The sequence below is a fragment of the Urocitellus parryii genome, unplaced genomic scaffold, assembly GCF_045843805.1.
Source record: "Urocitellus parryii isolate mUroPar1 unplaced genomic scaffold, mUroPar1.hap1 Scaffold_37, whole genome shotgun sequence".
NCBI lineage: Eukaryota > Metazoa > Chordata > Mammalia > Rodentia > Sciuridae > Urocitellus > Urocitellus parryii.
Genome location: NW_027553327.1, coordinates 10,076,512 through 10,082,916, shown reverse-complemented (window position 1 = coordinate 10,082,916; position 6,405 = coordinate 10,076,512). Strand labels below are relative to the sequence as shown.

At 40.5% G+C, this 6,405-nt stretch overlaps 1 pseudogene; it reads right to left on the bottom strand.

Annotated features, from left to right (window-relative positions):
- Positions 1-1,950: 1,950 nt before the first annotated feature.
- On the bottom strand, positions 1,951-3,835 carry LOC144252103 (ataxin-10 pseudogene; annotated as a pseudogene).
- Positions 3,836-6,405: the final 2,570 nt, after the last annotated feature.

The following is a 6,405-nucleotide window of genomic DNA, read 5'->3' as shown; positions in this document are numbered from 1 at the left end:
TGGATAGATTACTATTTTGTTTCATAACAGTACTCTCTACATATGCAAAATAAAACAGCTAGGTGATCTCTAACATGTCCCAGAATGTTACAGTTCATATCTGAAGCAACACTGAATGGTTTGCTAACCTAGGAAAATTGTTTGTGGAGAATAGACAATTATGCAATGTATCTTGTCAGTTGTCTGCATCACAAAATGAACAAAATATCAATCTCTTGTGTTTCAAGAGCCTATTTCTGCTGTATAAAATTTTTCATCAAAACACAAAAAGCTCAGATTCTTTTGGAAATGTGCCATGGAAAGGAAATGAAACCATTAGCCTGGTGACTGCTGGTTGGAGGCTTGTTTATCTGAAGGTTAGCCAAGATTCTGGTAAAGAATGGGCTGGAGTTCCCTCAAACACAACATTTTATGTGAGGCTTCCAATACTTGTGTAAGTAATTGCACAAGCTTCCCTTGCATTATTATGATATTTCTAATTCCTTTTCAAATCTAGAAACCAAAAGGCACTCAAATATCTAAAATAGAGAAAATAGTATTAGATATTCTCTTACTCAAGTAAGATGGACATGAATATAGAATTTTGAACTGCAATATATTTGAAAAGCCTCTAAAATTTTCCCTATTGACTGATCTTTTTTCCAGATTCATTTCCCATGCCCAGATCTATTATCTGTGAAAGATAGCATGAGCTTTTGATGGCCTGCAGGACATTGATACTTGGATATGCTGCTTTCATCATAAAACACAGGTCCAAAGCTTACTCATCTTCTCCCATTTAAACCTGTTTTCCTCACCCACTGCTTTTAGTATCACCCTCGTTTGAAATCTTGGAGTCATCTTTGACCCCTTTCCATTCCTAAAATCATTTTCTCCAGTTTGTCATCATATTCTTCCTTCCAAATAATTTCTTCTTTCCAAATATTTGCTCATATTGAACATTTTTTCCTTTTTCTACAGCTCTGTGCTCATCCCTACTGATTGCTTCTAGATTATTGAACTGTTTTCCTAACTTATCTCCTTATATCTAGAATTTCTTTTCTTTAATACATGGAACTCTAATACTTCACCCCAGATCTTAATCCTTGTGTACTGTATCACCTCCTAAATGAATAGTTTTGAATCAAATAGAAATTTGGTAGTTTGGCCTGACTTTCAATGTCTTTTATAATTTATATTCTCCTATGCATGTAACTGTAACGTAAACAGCAACTACTCTTCCCCTTTCATTTATCATTTTTCTGAAATATACTCTGGCTATGTTGATGAAATAAAGAATTTATTGAAAATATCAAAGGAAGCATTACAAGCAGTTATACAGTGTTAGAAACAGATTAATTTTCCACACACCAGAGTGCAGAGAAATCTCATGATAGGTTGCAGGGAAAGTTAATAGGAGCAACCTAAACCTAGACTGTGTGTTCTGAACCTGACCAAACATATCTTAAAACAAGTGGCAGAGCAATCATATTCCTGATATCTTAATTACATTTTAAGACAAAGTACAACATTCTTTAAAGGATACAGAAATATCTGGTACCACAAATTTAAACTTTACAATGCCTAGCATCCAATCAATGTACTACCCAAACAAAGAAAGAGGAACATATGATCTGTAACTGGAAGAATGTGAATTAGTGGAAATCTGTAAAATACATACTGGTTGTTTAACACCTGACTATGAGTCTCATAATCTTTGTCATTTCCAAGTCTGCCTTATAGATATGCTCAAATATGTTCATGGAGGGAAAGAGCATATTAAAAATGACAATTGAAATTCGAAAGGAAAAAGTAAGTAAAATAAGAACTACACTTGATGGAATTAAGCACAGATTAAAAATTGCAGAAGGAAAAAATGAGTATGCTTAATCTTTTTTTTTTTTTTTTTTTTTTTTTTGCCAAGGAAGGGCGGTGCCCTCAGAGCTTTATTATCTGCTGCCACAGTATGCACAAGGTGACACTAACACACATTCTACACGGGGACAAGGGAGGCCAGACAGCTACGCGTAATGCAAAGAAAAGGGGGAAGTTGAGGACTCTGATGGTGGCTGACACCACTGAACTCTGCTACCAACAAGACCAGAGTTCCCAGGTTCACACTGACACATCTTCAAACACTTGCAGTTTCACGTATCGTGGAGAGGAACATCCACAAGTCAGACTCTGAAAATTCAGATGATTGGATGGAGAGTTCTTTCACGGCGGGGGGTTGTCACAAGTGGACTTCAGAATCAGCTTCTCCCCCCTCTTCTCAACTTCAAAGCCCATCTTCTTCAGCAGGGATGTGTCCGCCAGCCCCTGCTCCTCCATCTTTGCAATCAAATCTTGGTTCTGGCTGTTGTCCTCAGTGAGGTTGCGGACAGTGTATACCACCCACTGCATCAGAAAGGGGTTACTGTCATCGATGTTGCAGCTGTCCAGGATCAGCGGGATGCCATCCAGCTCATTCACCTTGTGTTGGTTATCTTTATTCTTGTAACACAGATTTCCAATCAAGCGAATAAGATGAGACTTAAACCCCTCGGCCATATTTGAGATGTCACCTTCTGCTTTTATGCAACCAGAGGTACTGAAGATGTTTGTGGTATCCTTTCCAGCTACATGAATTAGTCGTAAAAGATCGACCACACGTTCCAGCAGGCCAGGAAAGCCCTGCAGATAGCCCAGCAGCTCGGTGTTGGCCGTCATTTCACACAGCACATCCAGAAGCCTAATGGTGGCAAGAGCCTCCTCGTCCTCAGTGTGCTGCTCAGAGGTCAGCTTCAGCACAGTCCTGCACTGATCCACAAAGGAGCTTGCAATCAACTCGGCGTGGCGCAGAAACACTGGCACATCATCCTTGGTCAACGGCTCGTCTCCCACCAGCTTGGCTATCATGAGGTCGAGCAGTGTGACCCTTTCTTGATTGCTCAGTTTGGCATACATGGCTTGCACCAATTCCGGGCTTTTCAGAAAGTGATCAGTAATGATCAAGAACGGCCACTCTGACTCAGGCTGCTTCTGGTGAGCTTCAATGACATTAATTGCAATATTGAGGTTTTCTTCCAGTTCTTTCATCCTCTCAGGATTAAGAGATGTGAACAAAATCATTGAACAGTAGGCAACAATTTTTTTGTCTAGATGATTTAAGCAAGACATGAAGAGCTCGGGGAAGGCGTGCACCCACACGATGGCCTGGGAGTCTTCGTTCCGTGAGGCAACGTTGCCTAAAAACTGCAGGCCACAGCGAAAGGCTGTCAAGAGGGAGTCCGGTTCCACTCGTAGTTCACGGAACAGAAGAACCAAATCAACAGCCACACCAATCGTATCCAGGTTTCTGATTGCATTCTGGTTCGCAGCACACTCCACACAAGCGTTCCGGAGACACCTGAAGCACTCAGTTATCAGCTGCAGACTGGAAGCCAGATGCTCCACCTGGGATGGGTCCCTGCAGGCCAGCTCCACAGCATGAGATGACTTCTTTAAGATGTCCAACACTCTTTGGAAGATGGTCCTGAGTGCTGTTTCTCCGTTGCGCTGCTCCTTGAAGAGCGCGGTGAGCGCGCGAAGGGCCTCCAGATCCTGGATGGGCGCCGGCACCATGACGCCCGAGAGCCGGGCGGGCGGAGGCCTGGGCGCCGCCATCTTGCCTCCTGCGCGGCCAAGCGGCGCTGAGGAACGGCGCTGAGGGGTGGCGAGGGGCGGCGAGGGGCAGCGAGGAGGAGGAGGAGCGGCGAGGGCCGAGGGGCCGAGGTGGCAGGAGGCGAGGCGGAGGCCGAGCGGCAGCACGAGCGCGGGGCCGCACGCAGCGCCGGAGCCCGGGAGCCGCCACCCGGCCGCGCAGAGCCGCCGAGCAGGCCGGGGAGGGGGCGGTAGAAGTATGCTTGATCTTAATCATAGCAATGGAAACAAAAAAAGAAATATATGTATGAATGGGATTCTACAAAGTGAGGGAGAGGAAGGGAAGATTTGAATGATAAGGAGGAGGTTTAGGGGAAAAACTGAAAGAAACAGATCTAAAACTGTTTAAATTTAATAAAAACTATGAACACATATTTGTAAGAAGGTCTATTAAACCCAACTAGAGCAACCATTAAAACTAAACAAAACCAACCAACAAACAAAAACAATAAAACAACCAGGCCTCAAATACACCAAATTGTGGAAAATCAGTTGCAAAAAAGAAAAAAAAATCTTAAAAACCAGAGGAAAATAATGTTAAAATGATAGAAAATACCTATCAGAAACTATGTAAGCTAGAGAAAATGGAGTGATCTCTTTCAAGTATCTAGAGAAAAAAATTGCCAACCTAGAATTCTATGCCCAGTGCAAATGAAATGACAATTAGAAATGAAAATGATTGAGAGAAATTTCTAAAAACTTTCAAGTAACTCATGGGTCAAAGCGAAATATTACAAAGGCATTTATAAATACTTGCAATGAATGAAAGTAAAAATAATAAATAAAAATTTGTAAGATGAATCCAAAGTTGTGTTTAGAGGAAATTATAGTGATAGATCCTTCTATTAGAAAGAGAAAAATGGATCCAAATCAAAGAAGAAGATAAAACATAAAGGAAATAATAAAATAGATAGGAATCTAATAACACTGAGGCCAGAAAAACAATAGAGAAAATTCTTTGAAAACAAAGCCTTGTTCTTTGAAAAGATTAATAAGCCTGATGAACCTCTCTCTGGCTAGGCTGAACAAGAAAGAAATAAAGAAAGCCTACATTTTTCATATCAGGAACTAAAGGGAAAACATCACTATGTTTCCTACAGATTTTAAAGGGGATAATGAGGTAAAAAAATTGAACAATTTTATTTTAATACATTAAGACAATTTAGATGAAGCTGACTAGTTCCTTGAAAGATACAAATTACTGAGGCAGAAAGAAAACTCCTAGAGCCTATATAGAAACTCATGCAAAGGTGAATACTGCTATTTATCTTAGGAAAATGTAAATCCAAGTTATAGCGATAACTGGGGTGGGGAGTAGTTGCCTTCAGGGGACTTTGGCAATGTCAGGAGTCAGTTTCGAATGTTAAAACTGGAGCAATATTCCTGGCATGCAGTGGGCAGAGGACATAGATGCTATTAAACATCCAACAATGCTCAGCACAAAAATTATCTTGCCCAAAATATTAACAGTGTTGGGGGGAGGGTAAGAAATTTGACACTACACACACAATACAATAGGTAACATTCAAGACAACAGTAATGTTGTCAAGAATGTAGAGAGAAAGGAAGTGGGAAGTTATAGAATCATTAAATAGTTTGGTGGTAGCTTATAGTGTTGAACATGGGCAAGCAAGCCTAATGACAGGTATTTATCCAAGAAAAATGAAAACTTGCGTCCACTGTGTGAGTCTGCTTCCCATTGCTGGAACAAAATATTTGATAAAAACAACTCAAGAGAGAGAGAGAGAGAGAGAGAGAGAGAGAGAGAGAGAGAGAGAGAGATAGATTGCATGCCAAATTAGGAAACCCCTTCTGTAACTATGGATTTCAGAAACACTGAACCTTTATCAGAGTCAGAAAGTCAAAGTCAGAGAAAAACTTATTTTAGCTCATGGTTTTAGAGGTATCAGTACATGGTTGGTTGGCCCCATCATTTTTTTAGGCCTGTGGTGAAGCAGAAACTCCTGTTGGGGAAGCAGGGGGAGGGCAAGGGCCAGGGATAAAATATACCTTCCAGGGAATTCCCCCAGTGACCCACCTGCTCCAACCAGGCCCCGCACCTCCTCATTTTTCCAAACTTTCCCAATAGCTTCAGAAGCTTGGAACAAGCCTTCAATACAAGAGCCTTTGTGGACATTCCAAATCCAAACTGTAACATCTACACAAAACTTGTGTCCTTTCTTGACCACTTTATTTTAATATTTGTAAAATGTGAAGAGCTCAAATGTTCATCAACTGGTGAATTAATAATCAGATTATGGCATAGCTATATAATAGAATACTACTCAGCAATCAAAAGGAATAAATTAGATGCTATGGTTGTGGCTCAGTGGCAAAGCACTTGCCTAGCACATATGATGAACTGGGTTTGATCCTTAGCACCACATAAAAATAAACAAACAAAATAATGGCATGCTATTCATCTATAACTACAAGAATTTAAAAAGCCTAGCACATATGATGAACTGGGTTTGATCCTTAGCACCACATAAAAATAAACAAACAAAATAATGGCATGCTATTCATCTATAACTACAAGAATTTAAAAAAAATTTTTGTAGTTATAGATGGACATAATGCTTTTGTTTATTTTTATGTGGTGCTGAGGATTGAACCCAGTGCCTCATGCATGCCAGCCAAGCGCTCTGCCACTGAGCCACAACCCCAGCCCTACAAGAATTTTTTAAAAGAATAAATTATTAATACATGCAATGACATGGATGAATCTCAAGAGCATGGATCTAA